General features: G+C 33.0%; 1 non-coding gene across 1 annotated transcript; it reads right to left on the bottom strand.

Annotated features, from left to right (window-relative positions):
• Nucleotides 1–19,825: 19,825 nt before the first annotated feature.
• On the bottom strand, nt 19,826–19,932 carry LOC121215761 (small nucleolar RNA R71). The gene has a single exon (XR_005911736.1). It is a non-coding gene; the product is annotated as a small nucleolar RNA R71 (small nucleolar RNA).
• Between the last annotated feature and the right edge of the window lie 1,165 nt (nt 19,933–21,097).

Below are 21,097 nucleotides of genomic sequence, written 5' to 3'. Positions count from 1 at the left end.
ACAATTAAAATTTTGAAACTTGTTCGAAATGTTTCTATTAGACTCGAACACACCCCTGCAACCCTAACTCTGTATGCATAAGAGCCCACTTTGCCACTTTTTTGGCGTAGCCTTGGTGTCGTCCATCTTGGCATCTCCTTCACTTGAGACATAAAACACAGATGGGGAAGTTCGATAGAACTTAGGGAGAGAAATTTTTTGTACCTAAGCCCTTATTCAAGGATTTCATCATTTCTTTCTCGTTCATAACTTTGACCTTGTTGATTGTACAAACTTCGCCATAACCTTTCATATTGGATTTTCTTTTCGAGCTAATCCATACTTGCCAATTCTCAAACTACTATGTTCGCCGTTCATTCGGAGTCAGCCATAATAGTTGTCTATAGATGGTTATCACGATAATTATTTTTCATATTACGCAATCAATGTGCTTCTTTCCAAAAATAGCCATAGAGTATTTCCTTTTAGAGTCTCGCCAGGAAGGCTTCATTGGACAAATATTTCCACAAAGGCTTCCTTTCAGAGATAGCCACAAAGGCTTTCTTTTAGAGATAGCCACAAAAGGCTCACTTTTAAAGAAATTTCCACAAAGGCACTTCTTTAGGTTACGCTAGAAAGACGTCTCCTTATAAATTACCACAAAAGTATTCCATATCAAAGATTTGTCACAAATTCATTCCTTTAATAGAAAAAACCACAGAAGCTCACTTTTGAGGAAATTGGTGTTTTTGACAATTGGATTCGCCTAAACTCAATGTCGTGAGGTTCGCCCCTCATAGTACGGTACTCACCCAACTGTCCTTTACATATTCCATGTGATTCCATAGCCTAGCCATGGTCTTACACTAAATGGTCTTCAAAGTACCATGGACATATCCTTAAAGAGATTCGTGTTTGTAATCTCGATGGACCACTTTAAATTACTCTGGAGACAGACACAGACTCACCATGTAGACTCATACTTGATAGACTCATCCCTTTTAGACTTCTTCATGAAAAATACAATCATGCTTTTAGACATAATGTAGATGCATATACTTTGTTTCTTATAAGAAGCATAATATCATATTTTGTTAGTTTAAGTTTCCCGCTCGAGTCACTAGGCATTGAAATATCTAGAATACAATCATACACTTAAGAGTCAGTCTAGAGACTGACCTATTAACCGTAATAGAAGTTGATTTACCATAATTTGGTGTAGCAGAATAAACTTATTTTCTCATTTGAGGAGCTTGAATACAAGAATTTTTATTGTGTTTTAGTTGAAGTTTTAGAATTTGATTTACATTCAATAAAAAGTGTAATTTGAGTCTTTTATTGACCTTAGAGGCCGAATGAGGCCTAAGGGTTAGCTAATATACTTTGTGAGTGTGCAAGAGACCATTAGAGGGTGTAGTTTTAGAATTTGATTTACATTCAATAAAAAGTGTAATTTGAGTCTTTTATTGACCTTAGAGGCCGAATGAGGCCTAAGGGTTAGCTAATATACTTTGTGAGTGTGCAAGAGACCATTAGAGGGTGTAACAACTCAATATTGGTCACTGTGTTGCAACACGGGTGGTTTGTTGTCAAAACATAGGGAGTAGAGCAGACTTGATGTTATGCAATCATTTTCATGTGTCGCGATCCGCCAGTTTAATGTACATTCAATGGAAGGCAATGCCATGAATATACTTCCTTAACATCATTCCCATGATTTAGTCCATATCAGTCTATATCATTCCACCCATGATATAGACCCAGACTGACAACTCTAAACTACCATTTGTCATATACACACATTTCAGTTTTGTAGAGTATAAAGTACTTACCTTACATGAAATATAAAACAAGAATACTACACACATGGAAGTAAAAATGAACTACTGAAAAATACAACAAAGTCTATACAGTAGGACTTTTGCCTTTGTCGCTTGCCCCTTCAATAGTGTCTTGAGCTAAAATGGGGATAATTACACTTATTTGATCATTACTCTATTGAATCCAAACATGCATTAAAGAAACACTAACATGTACCCAAAATTAAGAAGTTTCCTTCCTTACATATAATTCTAACACTTCTGCATGCAGAGCTAAAAATACATAAATAACAATGAAAATAACCTAGGGTTCATCAATATTTACTAGAGAGCTAAAACAAATGTGACAATTGGCTGAATACAACGAACCCAACCTTGATAAGATTTTTGGACTTAAACTTTAAGTGAGAATGTAAATAAAATCATGAAGAAGATGAATGCAAAGAAAACAAAAAATTTTTTCAGTGAAAACATTGATATCCTTAGGAAAAACATAAAACCCGTTTGCGATCGTGAATCATCCTTGTCAGTTTGGAAGCTAGCATCAGTGTAACTTTTTACACTTAGCTTTTCCTCACCTGCATATATAAGGAATATATCCTTAGTCCTTCTCAAGTACTTAAGGATATTTTTAATTGCTACCCAATGACCTTTACTGAGATCTACTTAATACCGACTCGTCATGCTTAAAGCATAGGATACATCTGGACGAGTACATAGCATGGCAATGATAGACCGAATAGCCGAAGCATATGGAATCTTACTCATTAACTTTCTCTCTTATAGAGTTGAAGGATACATTTCCTTCGAATATGAGATACCATGTCACATAGGTAAGAATCCTCTCTTAGATTCTTCTATACTGAGTTTTTTCAGTACTTTATCTATGCATTTACTTTGGCTTAGACCTATGAGTCGACTTGATCTATCTCTATAGATTTTTACTTCTAAAATGGACTCACTTAAGTCCTTAATATAAAAACAATGTCCTAACTAAGTTTTAACAGACTGTAGGGTAGGTATGTCATTTCCTATGATAAGTATGTCATCTACATACAACACCAAGGATATAATAGTGCTCTCACTAACTCTCTTGTAAAAACAAGGTTCATCTTTGTTTTTGATAAACCAAACTATTTAATTACATCATTAAAACGTAGATTCCAACTTCAAGAAGCTTGTTTCAATCTATAAATGGATCTTTGTAGCTTGCATATTTTATCAGCATCTTTGGATCAACAAAACCTTTAGGTTATATCCTGTACACATCCTCTTTTAGTTTCCTATTAAGGAAAGCTATTTTGATGTCCTTGTGCCAGATTTCATAATCATAAAATACAACTATTGCGAGTAAAATCCTGATGGATTTAAACATAGCAATAGGAGAAAAGGTTTCACCATAGTCCACACCATGAACTTGGCGAAAACCTTTAGCGACCAATCACCATTTGTATTTTTGTACATTACCATCCATGTTGATTTTCTTTTTGAAAACCCACTTCATGGTTGGTAATGTACAAACATACAAATGGTGATCCATACGTGGTTTTCTAACATGGAATTCATCTCAGACATCATGGCCTTTAACCATTTGTTAGAGTCTGGATTCACCGCCGCTTTTTGATAAGTCATTGGCTCATCCTGATCCATAAGTAAAGCATCACCATTTGTTGTAATGAGAAATCCATATCTCTCAAGTACATGATGTTCTCTTAAAGATCTTCATGGTGGTTGTGTTTCCACAACAGTTCATTGTTCTGCAAAAACTTGTAGAGCCTGTTGTTGTTCTATCTCTAGTTTAGTGATCTGTTGTTGTTATGAAATTTCTTCGAGTTCAATCTTTCTACCACTTCATTTTCTAAAGACAAATTCTCTTTCTAAGAAGACTCATGTCTGAGCAACTAACACTTTGTTCTTAGTAGGATTGAAGAAATAATATCCTTTAGTTTCCTTAGGATATCTCACAAAGATGCATTTTTCATAATTGGTTTCGAGCTTTGTAGACGTCTGACATTTAACATAAGCTTCGCAACCCTAAATCTTCATAAATGTCATACTAGGATGCTTCCCAATCCACATCTCATATGGTGTCTTCTAAACCGATTTAGATGGAACACGATTTAGTGTGAAGACAGTTGTCTCAAGTGTATGTCCCCAAAAGGAAGTAGGAAGATCAACATGAATCATCAGTGCTTGGACCATGTCTAAAAATATTTGATTTCTCCTCATAGAAACTCTATTCCATTGTGGAGTACTAGGAGGTGTAAGTTGTGAGACAATCCTACACTCCTTCAAAAGCTTATCAAATTCTAAGCTTAAGTATTCTTCTTCTCGATCTGATAAAAGTGCCTTAACACTTTTTCCTAGTTGGTTTTGTACTTCATTCTTAAATTCCTTGAACTTTTCAAGGGCTTTAGATTTATGGCGCATAAGATAAATATACCCATATCTACTAAAGTCATCAGCGAAAGTAATAAAGTATTGAAAACCCCTTCTGGCTTGTGTATTCATTGGCCCACACATATCAATATGTATTAAGCCCAAATCACTAGCTCGCTCACTTTTACAATTAAAATGAGCTTTAGTCATTTTACCCAACAAGCAAGACTCACATATATCAAATTATTTAAAAGTAAAAGAATCTAAAAATCCATCTTTATGGAGCTTTGATATGCATTTCTCACTTATATGGCCCAAACAACAATACCAAAGATAAGTTTGATTAGAGTCATTTATTTTTTATCTTTTAGTATTTACATTATAAATGGGCATATCTTGATCTAAAACGTAGAGGTCATTAACTAATTGTGTCGAACAATAGAAAACATTATCGAGATAAAATGAACAACATTATTCTTAATAATTATCTCTAAACCAATTCTGTCTAAACAAGAAATTGAAATAATGATTTTAGTCATATTGGACACAAAATAACAATCCTCAAAACTTAAATCAAGTTTACTAGGAAAGGATAAAATATGTGTTCCTACAGCTAATGAAACAACTCTAGCTCCATTTCCAGCTTGCAGTTCCACATCTCATTTAGCCAAATTCCTACTCCTTTATAGTTCTTGTATAGAGGTACAAATATGATAACCACAATCGGTATCTAATACCCAAGAAGTAGAAGTTGATAAATTAATATCAATGACGTAAATGCCTGAAGTGGACACTTCGCTTCCCTTTGCCTTCTTGACCTCTTCAAAATAAATAGGGCAGTTTCTCTTCCAATGGCTGGTCTCACCGCAATGAAAACATTTTCCTTCTTTAGCAACTTCTCCTTTAGGTTTTAATCAAGCATTTCCTTTGTTGGGTTTTGCCTTGCCATTGTCCTTAGGCTTTGCCTTAGCTTTAGGCTTTCTTTTGCCCTTGTTCTTGCAAACCATTAGAATGGGCTTATGTCTAGCCTGTTTCATGTTACTTTCAAAGTTCCCAACATGCTGAGTAATTGTGTCAAAGTCTTATTAATCTCATTCATATTGAAATTAAGGACAAATTGGCTAAAAATATCTGACAATGATTGTATGATAACATCGGTGGCCAATTCTTCACCTATAGGGAATCCTAGTTTTTCAAGGCTTTTTATATAGCCTATCATTTCAAGAACTTGAGTTCCCACTGGAGTTCCCTCCACCATTTTGCATCGAAATAGAGCTTTAGAGCTTTGCCTACTAATGATACAAAATCTGTAGTGAGATTTCTGAGAAAAAACATATTCTCTAGGTTTGGTACACCCTGTGCATTAGTTAGTTATGAAGGTCTCATTTTTGTAGCAAGTAGTTCAAATCTCCTTTGGCTAAATAACACATAAGACACCGAATAAAAATAGCCTATCACTCGTAAGCTAATAGGCAAGCAAAAATGTCTAACCATGAAATTTAAAAAATTTTAGAGATAACAGTGAACCCAAGTCGAAAGGATAGGGCAGCAAAGGTGGATGATGCATTATGGGCTTACATAACAACATATAAGACTCCTCTAGGTATGTCCCCATAAAATTTAGTTTACGAAAAGAATTGTCACTTACCAATTGAATTGGAAATGAAGGCGTATTGGGCAGTCGAAGAATTAAAATTGGATCCTAATTTAGCTAAGAAATAGAGATTATTCCAACTACAAGAATTGGAAGAATTTCCCTTTATGGCCTACAAAAACACTAAAATGTATCAGGAGTAGACTTCGACATGAAAAAAGATCCAAAAACACGAATTTGTTCGTAAACAAAAAGTTCTATTGTTCAACTCAAGATTAATATTATATTCTAGAAAGCTTAAATCGAGATGGGCAAGCCCATACACTATACACCAGGTGACACCTCATAGGACAATAGAGTCGATCGAAAAAAGAGGGCAGCTTTTCTTGTAAATGGCCAAAGAATCATACATTATTTGGAGGGAATGACAAACAAATTTTGCAATGCAACACACTATACGATTCAGGAGAAAACAAGAAGCAACCAAATTGTTGACTCTACAACACAACCGAAACATAATGGAATCTGGCTTGTATGTCACGACACCCATAATGCACATCGCAAAACTACACAAAATTTAGAATAGGGAAACTAATCTCGTTTTCATGACACCCCTACGTAACTTTTCTTTTCGAACTAACACTAACTGCTGACGTTTTTTGTAGTTTAATTATACTAGATTTCTAGTTCTTTTACTTCTTGCTAAGTATAAATAAACTATAACTCTTGAGTATATTATTCTCTTCTTCTAAAGCATAAATAGGTCACATCCATTCTCTTATTTTTACCATTACCTAAAAGAAATATCGAATTGTAGATGTAGAAGATTGTACAAAGGATTTTAGGTAAAATAGGTTATTGAATGGTTAGTTTCAGTGTAATCACTTCAAGTCTAGCTATTGAATTCTAGGAAAGTGACATGGATAAATACTTGTAACAAATACAGTTGTTTACTTTTATCCATGAGTAAGGATTTGATCCTTTAATGAAGAATTTTAAAGGTATTTGGGAGAACGCAAAAGAAAGAGAATGGACCAATTTTTGTTTATTGTCTGAAGAGTTTAAAGTAATTCTTATAGTGCAGGAATTTTATCTAGCATTGAACAAACGGAAGCAACCAGACCATTCTGTGGGATGCAATCTTTTGTGAAGGTTAGAGGGATCAATGTTTCGGTAACTGAGATGAGTATTTGTCAATTTTATGATGCACTATATTATTATCGCGACTATCTGTATAAGATAGATATGAAGGAATTCAAAAATTTAGACACAGAGGGAATACTGAGATTCTTAACAGAAGGGAAAGAGATGTGGACATATTAAACAGGGACAACAATACCTTAAACATTCAATCAAGAGTTAATGACACCAAAAGCCAGATGCAGATGAAATTTGTCTATTCAAGAATATGGCCTACAACAGATATATCCGAGATCAGTCAAATCCATGCTATCATAACATATGCGATACTCCATAAGAAACAAATATATATTGGTACATGGCTATACAAGAATATGGTTGAATGCACAAGAAATCTTGGAAAGGGAATATTTTTCCTCTATTTAATTACAAAATTGTGTAAATAAGGAGTCCCTGTTGAGTGGTTGGATAGGACCATGAATCATCTAAGGAAACTACTTGGGGATGACGTATTCAAGTATTTTATTCTTCTATAGAAAAAACGGAGGAAAAGATGGTTTCAAGAAGATGATCAATAATATGTCGAGTTAATTTAGTCAGATTTTAATTTTTAGGTATAAATTGATTTAGGAAAAGTAAATTAGTTTCTATTATTAAGGATTCGTACTTCTTATTAAATTGCTGAATTATAATTCTATATTTAGTTTTTTATATACCTTTGCATATAAAAATATCCCAAGAATAAACAAGGATGTAGTACCCACCAATAACCTATGGAACGATCACGATCAATTGGGTAACTATCTTCCTTATTCTATTCTTCAGGCTATAAATTGAGGACAATGTATTTTCTAAAGTGTAGGGGGTAACATAGAAAATTTGTCTCAATTTTTATGTTTTTCTTTAAAATTTTCTTGTCAATTGTGTGCTTAAGCTTGTAGAAATACAAGTGATTGGTTAGGAGCATGTACATAGGTTGCTTTTGTTTATTTATAAATTTTGCATAATGATAGGTGATTTTAAATTTTTTATTATTAGACTACTAAGTTCTTTAGGTTACATTGTAAAAAGGCATTAAGCAATCAACTGTACTAAATTATATAGAAAATACAAGGAAACAAGCATACTAGTATAAATGATAAATTATTTAATTTGTGTTTGTTTAGTTGATTAAATTTATGCATATTGAGATATTTAAGGATGGCGTAAGGCATTGTTTGGAAAATATCCAAAGCCAAAAAGTTGACCTGTACTTATTCACCCTTAGTACCTATTTTCATCCAATAAACACTTCTTGCTGAACCTTATTACAAAAACCAAACCAGAAACGTTAATTTGTATTTTCCCTCTTTCTTTGGTCTTGAATTACACAATTATAGACATCTAGCCATATGTATTGAGGGTTAAGTAGATACATCACGGAAGATTTTATAAAAATAGAGTGAAATAATAAATATTAGTGTGATATAGGAACTATAGGTTAGCCTAAAGTGCAAAACAATAGAGAAATTCAAAAAGAAAATCAATACGAGTAGAAAAAAATACTTGAAAAGAAATGCATTTATGAGTGAGATGTATTAAAAAAGATAGTGACAAAGTCACAAGATTAAGAAAAACTCATTGATTAGTGCAAAAAAACTTGTAGGCTAGTCATAGTTACTATATTATGTTATGATTCCCTATGTGGAGAAATAAGGAAGGTGAGAGAAGGATAAATAAGGCAGTGAGCGGGTAAGGGTCGCTAAGGGGGTAGAACAGGGATCAATACGATGTGGAAAACTATTTTCATGTTTCTAACCATTTTGATGCTTAGTATTTTTGAATTCCATACATGTCCTAAGCCTCAAAAAGTTAGAAGCCTAAAAGTCCTATGTGACCTAGGTATCTTTATGCATAAATGGTCATTATACTAAACAAATGTAGGAGTTTCTATTTGTTTTCTGATAGGATAATCAAACTACTTGTATGAGTTGTTGATGGACTCCTACATGTGAGACCTTAAATGCTTGTATACTTTGTAATGCACTGAACATAGATGTCTAAGGTCAAAAGCTGTAAATCAATTATTCATCATTTCAAAATTATTCGTAAAGATGAAATGTCGAGTCATATGCTCCAAAGTGAATACTTGTATCATATTTGCTCAAGGGTAGTCTTTTCCAATTCTTGTTTTTGTTTGTGTTGGTTAAAGACAAGTAATGACTTAAGTGTGAGGGAATTTGATCTATCATAATTCGATGTAGTAGATTAAACTAATTTGCGCACTTTAGGATCTTGAAAATAAGCATTATTATTAGGTTTTACTTATGTTTTAGTAAGTTTAATTAATTCAATGAAATGTACAAATCAAGACTTTTATTGAGCTTAGGGTCGAATGAGGCCTAAGGGTAAGCTAATGAACATTATAAGTTTGTAGGAGACCATTAGAAGGCGTGCTAAATCGACACTGGTCATTATGTAACAACACGGAGGGTTTGATGTCACAGCAGAGGGAATAAAATGGAGGAATTTTGAGACTGCCTTCGATTTCACAATATAGCCTAAGGGTGTCATTACATACCCCTAAAGAAATCACTAAAGAAGAGTATACTGACTTTTATATCATGACACAGGTCTTGATCTTTTCTATCACAAATATTAGAAGAGCAGATGAAAGATGTTGAACGTAAATTGTTCAAACAACGAATGATATATGACAAAGCAGCAAATTTTAATATGGGAAAAGGTGGTGAGTTAAGATTCATGGATAGAATGTTTGTACCAGTTGGAAATGCGTTGAGAAAAGAGTCATTAATAGAAGCTCATCAGGGACCTTTTTCACTCCATTCTGAGAGCATCAAAATGTATAGAGGTCTGAAAAGCTCATATTGGTGGCCTGGTATCAAAAGAGAAATTTCATAGTATGTTTCAACTTGTTTAACTTGTCAGAGAATCAAAGTTGAACATCAGGTACTTCATATCTTTTAGAAATTCCATAGTGGAAATGAGATAGAATTACTATGGATTTTGTATTAGGTTGGCCCTCGGTCCTTCTAAGAAGAATTATGTATGGTTAATAGTAAATTGGCTTACTAATTCAACTCATGTTTTGCCTATAAATACTACTTATTATTTGGAAAGGTTAGCTGAACTTTATATTGCTGAGATTGTACATCTTCATGGAATTGCTTCTTCCATAGTTTCTTATAGAGATCCATGTTTTACCTCTAGGTTTTGGAATAAGTTACAACGACTTTTAGGAACTAAGCTACAGTTTAGTACTGCATTTTATCCTCCAAACAGATGGTCAATTTGAAAGAGTTATTCAAATCGGGGAAGATACGTTGAGAAGCTGTGTAATTGATTTTGGATTAAATTGAGAAATGTATGTTCCTTTGGTTGAGTTTGCTTATAATAATAGTTTCCATGCTAGTTAGAAAATGTCTCCATTTGAATCTTTGTATGGTAGAAGGTGTAGAACACCTATTTATTGGAAGGAGCTTAGCGAAACAAAGTTAGTGCGTCATGAATTAGTACGAGAAACTAAAGAGAAAGTTTCTATTATTCAAAATCATTTAAAGAATGCACAGGATAGTCAGAAAGGTTTTGCATATCTAAAAAGAAAAGAAAATTCATTTAAAGTTAGGGATAAGGTATTTTTAGAAGTCTCTCATTGGAAGAAAACAATCAGATTTGGCTAGAAAGAAAAATTATGTCAAAGGTCTGTAGAACCTTATGAAGTTCTTGAGAAAGTTGGAACTATAGCTTACAGTTTGGCTTTTCCTTCTGAGTTATAAAATATTCACAACCTATTTCATGTATTTATGTTGACAAAGTATAGATCAAATCCTAATCATGTTGTACAAATTGAAGAGCTAGAGGTTGAACCAAACTTGTCTTATGAAGAAGAGCCTATCAATATTGTAGCAAGAGAGACAAAAGAGATGAGAAATAAAAAAATTCCATTAGTAAAAGTTCTTTGGAGAAATCATAGTACTAAACAAGTTACCTGGGAAAGAGAAAGCCAAATGAAAGAGCAGTATCCATAGTTATTTTCAGGTATGAATTTTGGGGAAAAATTTCTAAGTGAGGGAGAGTTGTAATAGCCTGCCTGAAGAAGTCTCTATACCTACCCAAAAATAAAAAAGTGTTAATGGTGACATTGTGAGTTCCAAAAGTTCAAAGCAAGGTACAGTTGCTGATTCTACAATAGAGGTCGAGTATATTGCAGCTAGTGAAGCTGCAAAAGAGGTTGTTTGGATCAAGAAGTTCATATTTGAACTAGGGGTTGTGCCTAGCATCTTAAATGCTATATAACTTCATTGTGACAACAACGACGCCATTGCATAGGCAAAGGAACCCAGTCCTCACCAGGGATCCAAACATATACTTAGGCGCTTTTATCTCATTCAAGAAATCATTGATTGAAGATATATGAAAATTTGTAGAGTACCGACAAATCATAATATTGTTGATCCACTAACGAAGCCTCTGACACAGTAGAAGCATGATTGTCACACTAAGTCACTTGGTATTAGATATATGAGTGATTGGTCTTAGGGCTAGTGGGAGATTGTTAGGGTTTGCCCAAAGACCAATCATTAGATTATTGTAATCACATATTCATTCTACATCGTTTATTAAAAAAAAGGCATTGCCATCGTAATTTTAGTTTCACTTTCTGCGTGTATAAAAGAAACTAATTTATAATAATGTCCCGTGAATAATATGGTTATTCTTAAAAGGTCCTTAATTAAGTATTATTGTGGGCTTGGGAAAAAATTATGCATTAAGACTAATATTTAGTTGATTGATGACAAACTATTTAGTTAGAGAATGACATATTGGACTCACTTGTTGTAATAGCCCGTTTTCAATTAAATCAAAACACTAGTTTTGGGACCATAAATTTGATGAGTAAATTATTATTTTATTATTATTCTAATGTCTAGGGATGTTAGTAAGGTCGAAATTTTGATGTTTGCATGATTAATTAAGTAAAAAGGACTAAGTCGTAAAAAATAAAAAAGTAGAGTTCTTTTAGTTAAAGGTATCAATTAGCTATGAAACTCTAAAGTGAATGAATTTAATTGGCAATTAGACCAGTCAAAATGTTAGTGGACTTTTATGGACATAGAATTAAGTGATTTTGATGTTAAAAACAAAGGTTAATATGGTAATTAATAAATTAAACAAAAAACAAATAAAAGAACAATAAATGCTCATCTTCTTTAGATTAATTCTCCACCAAAAATAGGGTAAGAAAACCCCATTAAAGAAGCTTGAAGGTTTAGTTCAGCTCTTTTGCTTGCATGTAAGTGGTTTTGAGCCTATTTTTAATGATTTCTATATTTTTGATCTCGTTGTACCTTAATATAGCTAGCCCGGGTATCAATTTGTAGAATTGTTGAAGGATGGCAGACTTACCAAGAATGCTTTTGTGTGATTCTTGATATTTACTAATAGTTTATGAGTCCTTGTTGATAAATAAACAAGTTTTGTAAACTGTTTTTTGATGAAAATTGCATTTAGGGATTTGTTTGTAAAAAATAGTAAAAATTCATGTTAAATTTATGAAATGATGATTTGTATGGATTGATTTAAGTCTTTATACAATTTGGCTAGCTTGATAAGAGGATTGAAATGCTTAAATTTCAATTTCTAAGCTTAAGGACTAATTTGTGAAAAGTTAAAATGTTAAGGGCAAAATAGTAATTTTGAAAAATGAAGTGTGGGCTAAATATAATGCTACGGATATTAAATGGATTAAATTTGTCTATTTAGATCAAGATAGACCACGTACAAATCTAGATCGTGGAAAAGCTAAAGCTTCAGATTAGTCGATTTCATTCCCACGCCCTAGTCGTCGAGGTAAGTTCGTTCGTACGGATTACTATATTTATGTTATGCAGTTATATGTTATTATATGTTTATAATGCTATTGAACGATGAAGACTCAAATTAATGCAATAACAATTATTGAGTCCCTGTTGAACCTTAGGAATTTGTAGGATACGAATGACTGGTTATTAGGGATTTCATGATTCGGGTGCTGGTCTTGAATGTCCTACCGATGGCTAAGGTCCTCCATTTTTTGCGGATACTCCACAGCTTGTGTGAGCAGCATTGTGTAACTTACATTTCGACCCACAACTCGTTTAAGAAGGCCCATTTCACAGCTCATGTAAGCAATGATGTAAATGAAAGGTTATGATTATATGTTTAAGCACACTGTGTGTGAGCTTTCCTGAGTATCCGATGATATTCTAGATGATTTAATGGGCATGAAAATGAAAGGAAACGATAAGTGTTCAAAAGAACTATATCATGTACTTATGAAAAGAAAATGGTGAATTAAATGGTATGAGCAAATATGTAAGTTACTTGTTATGGATGAACTCATTTGAACCATGTATAAATGCACTAACTTGTGTATTTGTTGATGTTTTATAGGCATTATGCCATGCTTATGGTATTAGTTGATGCTTTAATTATGTTGTTTACATTATGCAAATGAAATGGTAAGTTATGTTTCGTGTTCTATGACTTACTAAGCATTATGTGCTTACGTAGCTTTCTTTCCTATGTTTTATAGGTTATCAGAAGCCCGATCAGTTTGGAAGCTCGTCGGAGATTTATCACACTATCCAACATTAATATCAGTAGTTTTTAATGTTTTGACCAAAGTTATAATGGCATGTATAGATGAACCTATAATGATGTTTAGTTGAATGCTTAGATGTTGATTTGGTATGTATAAGTTGATTGGTTTTGTACATTTGATGCCTTACTAGTTTGTGTCAATATTGTTGTGTTGTTGTATGTTTGAATGAATCAAATGGAATGATTTTGTGATGGAATGGTAATGGTCAAATTGTGGTATATTTGGTAAGTTTTGAATATATAGTTGATGAATGAAAAGTGGTAAAGTTTGCATGTTTAGGTAAGTTTGGATGTTTGAAATTAAGGTGCCTTGAACGACATATTGGTTAGTTGATTTTAGGACTTTTAAATTGTTCATTATATGTATGTTTTAGTAGTTTTTGATGTCTTAATTATGTGTACAAAAGGCCTTTAGGTTTTTGCATGGTTTTGTGTCGATAATGGCTTGATTTTGGGCAAATTCGTGTCCACATGGCCTGAGACACGGACGTGTGACTCAGCTATTTGTGACACACGACCTGGTGACACTGCCATGTGTCCCTTGTAGGTTCTATTGCATGCAAGTCAGTTAGATACACGGCCTTGCACACGTGCGTGTGAGGATATTTCTAGAGTTACACGGCCTAGCACACGGGCATCTAACACGGACATGTGACCCTACTCAGAGAGTTACACGGGTGAGGACATGGGCTAGAACACGGCTGTGTGTCCCTAGTTCGAAGGTTACATGCCTTGAGACATGGGCATGTGTCTCAGCCGTGTGAGGCATACGACCTGGCCACACGGCCATGTGACCCTTGTAGTCAATTTTTTCTAACCTTTTCTTATACTTTCCAAATGTTTCCGGTTTAGCCCCAGATTGTCTCTAAGGTGTTTCTAAGGCATCGAGGGCTCGATTTGGGGATGATATGTATGTGAATGAATGTTTTATAATATGTTTTTGATTATGTATGAAATGTATGTCTTATTATTTCGTTTGTATAATAATGCTCCGTAACCCTATTTCGATGACAGGTACGGGTTAAGGGTGTTGCACCCACTATAAGTATGTTTCTTGGATTATTATATAATAGTCACAACATTGCTCATAGTGATAACTATGTATACGATCCTTAAACTAGAGATTATCATTTTCCCAACATAATGACTTGTATATTTTGATACAATCAAACGCCTACTATAACATGTTTTACTATAAAGACCGATGTTTGGAATGCCACAATCTATGTAGTGGGATATGATTGATCAAGATAAGATTTGTCCCTCGTACATAATGGGAGCAATATCTTAGGTCACTTGATGAAGTGAGACTAGAAATGCATGGCCATTCTCAAATAAGTTAATATGAGATATTACACTTATTTCTTTATTGTAGTCTACTTCGGGGATCAAGAAACATGAGATTGAACTTTGCAAGTGTGACTATTTCATGACTTGTGTCCAATAGAGATATAAAGGACAAATGGATATAATATATGAAAATTTATCACAAAAATTTTATGTCGAACCATGACTTCTTATAACATGGGTAGCGATGATGCATTGCTAGATGCCACTATTTTCTTGTAACGTTATAAGTGTTCTAGTATTACTACCAATGTTACAAGAGCCTACAAGGCCTGTAACAACCCTATAGTCAGGGGTGTCAAAAAGTGCATTTTTGGGACTCTATTTTCGTAAGTTGGACTCGTAAATATTTTTAACAAATATTTACGAAATTAGTTGTGTAGTTAATTAGATTTTAGTTAAGTGAATTTGCATGAATTAATAGTTATCATAGTATAAGGACTAAATCACGTTTAGGGTAGAAGTTGAATTATGGTTTAAAATAATTAAAAGGACTAAATAAGTAATTATGCCTTTGTTCCATTAATTAGATGGCATTAATGATTAGTACATATTTATATATATGTAAACTTATTATATATTATAATAGTGAAAAGTTAAAGTATGTATATATGTATTATATAATATATATGTTATAATAATATGAAATAAGCATATATGTATGTTTTTTTATAATAAAAAGAAAAAGAAATAATAAAAGATAGTGGAAAGGAATGAGAACATGGAAAAACAAAATAGGAAATAAAAGAAAGAAGAGAAGAGTAGGACGATAACCTAAGGAATTCAAACCTTTCAACTTCAATTGGTTAGCCAATTTAGTCCCTTTTTTGTAATTTTTTTATATATTTCGAATCCCGGTGTTTAGTACTAACCCAACCATGTGGAAATTTTAGCATTGATTAAGATTTTAGATGTTATTATTATTGAATAGTTTTAGTATTATTGATTAAATTGATAGATTTTTAAGTTAGAAACGGGAAAGGATTAAATTGTAGAATAAATTATAATTTGAGTAATAGGGATTAAATTGTGAAAATTTTGAAATTTAGGGGTTTACTTGAAAATAGGGAGTTAAATTTAGCTGAAAGTGAAATTAGTATAAAAATATATGATTAAATATGAAGAATAAAAATTAGTCTCATTTAGGGACTAAATTGGAATTTTAGCAAATGTTGAAAAAAATTGAAATATTTAATGTGAAAGTGAATTGTGTTTTATTGATGTATTTTAATTGTTTTAAATCAATAGCTAACGTCGTATCGGAATCTTCAACTAAAAAGGGGAAGGATAAAATCGACATTGAATAGCTCGGAATCCATGGTTTGTATTTATATAATCCAAACCTAGTTGTTAATTGTTGTTTTTGATTTAATGCAAATGGTAAGTGGTTGAGGTGAGTATTTTGGCACTTTGATAGTCAATCAAAATAATAGTTGATTGAAATGGATTGAATTGGTATATACATTATGAATGTATTGATTATTTGAATTCAAATGAGTATATATTTAAATGTGATAAGGTGCATATATGAGATTTGGAAATTGGATGTATTTGTAATTGAATTGAAACCCTATTAACTGTTTCGAGCTAAGTCAGATATAGATTGCATGCCATAGGATAAGAAGAGTTTAGGGATTTCTTCGACTTCGAGTCGATGAGGCACTAGGTGCCAATTTGCTTTGGTTTAACCGATGAGACACTGGGTGTCAATTTATATAGTGCTGGGCGTAGTTATTACTTTAGATTTATCCGATGAGGCACTAAGTGCCAAACTAGTGTGTTGGTTGGATTTGTGTATCCGTCCAAATTTGAGTCGTGTTAATAGGGGTAATTTAATAATAAAGTTCTTCAATCAATATTGAATGGCATGGTATGTGAAATTTAAATGAGATGGTGAAATTGAAATGAGAAAAATGAGATATGTTGTGATTAAATGAAATACATGAGTTATGTACTCGAAAATTGAATATGGAATGAATAATGCCATTGTATAAACAAATGTGGATTGATATGTGAAAAGCTATTTATATAGCAAGTGATGTGAATTGAGATATTTGTTAAACAAATCAAATATGATAGCATGTGAAAATTGAGTATGGAATGAAATGATATGGTAATATGCATGAATTTGAAATGATGGTATATGATAATTGTAAGCTTAGACAATAGTATGTTCGTATAATTCAAATTATGCATTCTTCCATCATTATGTCTTTAATTGTTAGGATTATAGAAATATCACTGAGTTTTACTCAGCGTACGGTTTTGTTTTCCTTGCACAGGTAAGGTATTTTTGTTTTGATCACCGACTCAACATCCAACAACGATCCTGATCTCAAATGTGGTGATGTTTACCTTTTGTGATGGCATGTACCTAGAATGTCTTATTTAATAGTTATTTTGTGGATGGATTGTAAAAGGAGTTATAAGTATAATGTTGTTTGAGTATATAACTATATGTTTGTGTTTGGAGCCATAATTTGGCATGTTGATTTGAACCAAGCCTTGTTAGGTGTATGTGAATTTAAGTTTGATGTTTTAGGTAGTTATAAGCTAGGATAAATTGATTGATTTTGGCATGATTAAAATCTTAAATTGAATGATGCATTGATGATATGTTTTGATGTTATAACTTGTGGTACCAATGAGGGTACATTGGTTAGGCACCTAAGATGACTGTTTTGGCATGTTTGCAGTATGCTTCTTCGTATTTTGAACATGTTAAATGATTGGTTTTTGAGCTGCTTAATGTTGAAACAAGTAGGAATTTGTAAAAGTTTTGTTTAAGGTATATTTTAGGTCCACACAGCCAGACACACGGGCATGTGACTTGGCCGTGTGAGACACACGGCTGGGTGACATAGCCGTGTGTCATCTGTTGAGTGCTTAAGGAGCAAGTCAGCTAGCACACATCCTAGCATACAGGCGTGTGGCTTGGTCGTGTGACCCAAGTCAGAGAGTTACACATGCACGAACACGGGCTACGACACAGCCATGTGTCCCAATTTCTAGAGTTACACGGCCTGAGACACGGGCGTGTGTCTCAGCTTTGTGAGTCACACGGCCGTGTGACCCTTTCAGTTGAATTTTTTTGACTTTTTCTTAAATGTTCAAATGTTTCTGATTTATTCCCAAAACACTTATAAAGTGATTTAATGCCTCTAGGGCTCGAATAAGGGACAATATGCTTGTATAATAACGGATCTACCCAATAAAAGAATGAGATGGAAGAAAAAAAAAGGGAGGAGAATTTGTGTGAGAAAGAGATCGGTGACAATAATCCTCTCTCTATACAGAAAAAAAAACTACTTCAGAGAATTTAAGAGAAAGAAAGGGTAACATCTACAGAGAGCAAAATACAGATGTGAAGAAGGGGAAGAGACATCTATCCTGGATTCATGTACAACCGGAAGATAAAAGAGAAGCTAGAGTGTGGCGAGAAATCCTGCAGTTCTGCCTTTAGTTTTCCTGATGTCTATGATTTAAACTTCATTAAATGTTGATGAATGATTTAAATTTGGTGCTTTTCCACCCATGAACTAAATCTTTTCTGGGATAGAGTTATTTGGGTGGATATTATCATCTTTAATGCCCATGATTTGATATTGTCTATATCATTTTTTCATTCTATTTATGCCTATTTTAAATACATGCATGCAAGCTCTGTACATAGTTGATTGTATGTCGAGTTCATCGATATATTTTTAATTCTAAAAAGGTTAAATATACTAGATCTAGAATCGTTTGATATAAGTGAATATTCGTAGCACTCTAGACATAGATGTTCCTTTTTTTTGCAAAGAAGAACGTTGATTGCAGTTATTAATCCAGAGTTCTGTAGACATACAATAACTTATAGTTTTAGCTTAAAATCTAGCTATCGAAAGAGGTAGGTTACAGTAGTAATTCTCTGAGCAGTTGGTTAGACAATATTTTATCATGACTTTATTTTGATATTAGCATTTCACTTGAATAATTCCAGCCCTACTCATTCAACAATAGAATTACTCTTGCTTTTCTCTGTAATTTGCCACTACATTTTATTTGTCATATAAATTCTCTGATTTTAGCATTAAATTACATTAATTCATTATACCAACATCTTATTCAATTTAAGAGTATTTCTTGTTATTTATTATAGTTAATAGGATTATAATAACTTAAGCAATCTCTTACCAATTTTCAATCCTTATGGATACGATACTTACTTATCACTTTATTACTTGAATGACGTCTACACTTCCACAATTGTATTAGTTGTTTACACGGAACAATTTTTTGGCATTGTTGCTGGGGATCGACAACATTGGTGAAAAGTTGATTTGTTATTATTCATGTTATTTTTGTTAGAACAGTTAATTACATTTTATTTGATTTTTCAAGTTTATACTAGTGCATGAGAAGAAGTATTCAAGAGGATACAAAATATTGTTTTGATCCTGAGATTGAAAGGACATTAAGGTGAAGAAGGAAAGGATTAAGAGAAATGGATAGGATTATAAATGATCCAATCAGAGAAGATCAGATACTCTAGAATGAAAGGAATGTTGGTATTCCTCAAATCTTAGATGACAGAGATAGACCCATCAGAGAACATGTGGTACCTGCTTTGGGTGATCTAAGTCCAAGAATTGTTAGGCTACATATTAAAACCAGTAATGTTTCAGATGCTGCAAACAGTAGGGTAGTTTAGTGGTTTACCAACTAAAGATCCCAGATTGCACTTGAGACTTTTTCTTGAAGTTTGTGACTCATTCAGGCAGCAAGTGTTCCTGAAGATGCTTTTAAATTAAAATTATTCTCTTATTCAATGCGAGATCGTGCCAGATCATGGTTGAATGCATTACCATCAGGTACGGTGGCATCTTGGAATGAATTGTGTCAGAGATTTTTGCTTAGGTACAATCCTTCCAACATTAATGCCAAGCTGAGGAATGACATTACATTGTTCAGGCAATCTGAAGATGATACATTATACGAAGCATGGGATCACTTCAAGGAATTAGTTAGAAAATGGCCGATGTATGGCTTTCATTATTGGACACAAATATCAAAACCAGCCTATTTTAGAAAATGTTTAAACTTTTGTTGTTACAATAAACCATTTTCTTAGATGGATTCTGCCAACAGCTTCTAGGTGCCAAAACAAGTGAGTTTCTAGGTGATTTTTGGGTCTTGGCATAGTTGTTTTGGTACTTGGGCCTTAGGTATCAAAACAAGTAAGATAAAATGTAAAATGCTACAGTAGTAGGGAGATGTATTGGTACATCCCCCTACTTGTATTTATACTAGAGTGTCCTACATGTGTGTTTTTAAGCTCCAAGGATAATTTGAAGGTTCGTGACCTCTTTCGTGAGCGTAACTTGAGCTGAGACATGTTATAAATTGTTTTTAAAGCCTTCAATAGGACTAAAACTTGTTCTAATGATTTTATTAAAATATTTTATACTTTAATTATTAAATAGTTTCTAAGATTACTGCTTGTACATGTTCTAGTAGCATTTCGTATCCGTACCGATACTTAGGATGGATTAGAGGTGTTACATGAACAAAAGACGTGAAGATTCTGCATCATTTTACCAAGAAATTTAAGAATAATTGATATAGGCGACAAATTGAATATTAAAATTGATTTTATTGAGCTACGCGAAGTTGCATTCCAAAGTCTTTATGTTGAGGCTTCATTCTTCCATAGATAATATTTATTTGAATATGCTCATTCCTGTACATTACTAAGAACTTTATTGACTGCAAATTATTGTAGCTAAATTGTTCTAGCAGCTATGTTCTTGAGCTTTTTAAAGAAAGTGCCTAGTTGGTGAGGGAGTTTATTTGTAAATGTATGGGTGGGATTGCAATAATTGAATAATCGATTAAGCTTAAATTATAATTTGTACTATAAATTTATAGTTGATTCTTTATTGGGTAAGGCTTGATAAATATAAATTGATACTGAACTGTGTAAATGTTTGATGGTATTCATATCTTTTCTATTTTTACTACTTGTTACATCGTTAGTTACAAGTAGTAATAAGTAAGTAACCTCAACACTTTCAATTATAATATATAAAAGATATCTTCTTAAGTTGTCCTAGTAAAATCAACCATGGATAAGTCGTTGATGTTATAAAGATCCTTTAAATTAGTATATTATATATTCCATTATCTTTTGCATACATATCCAAACCTTAATTTG

This window comes from Gossypium hirsutum, chromosome D03 (genome assembly GCF_007990345.1).
Source record: "Gossypium hirsutum isolate 1008001.06 chromosome D03, Gossypium_hirsutum_v2.1, whole genome shotgun sequence".
Lineage (NCBI taxonomy): Eukaryota > Viridiplantae > Streptophyta > Magnoliopsida > Malvales > Malvaceae > Gossypium > Gossypium hirsutum.
The sequence above is the reverse complement of the archived record's forward strand: the minus strand, read 5'-3'. Positions and strand labels throughout refer to the sequence as shown.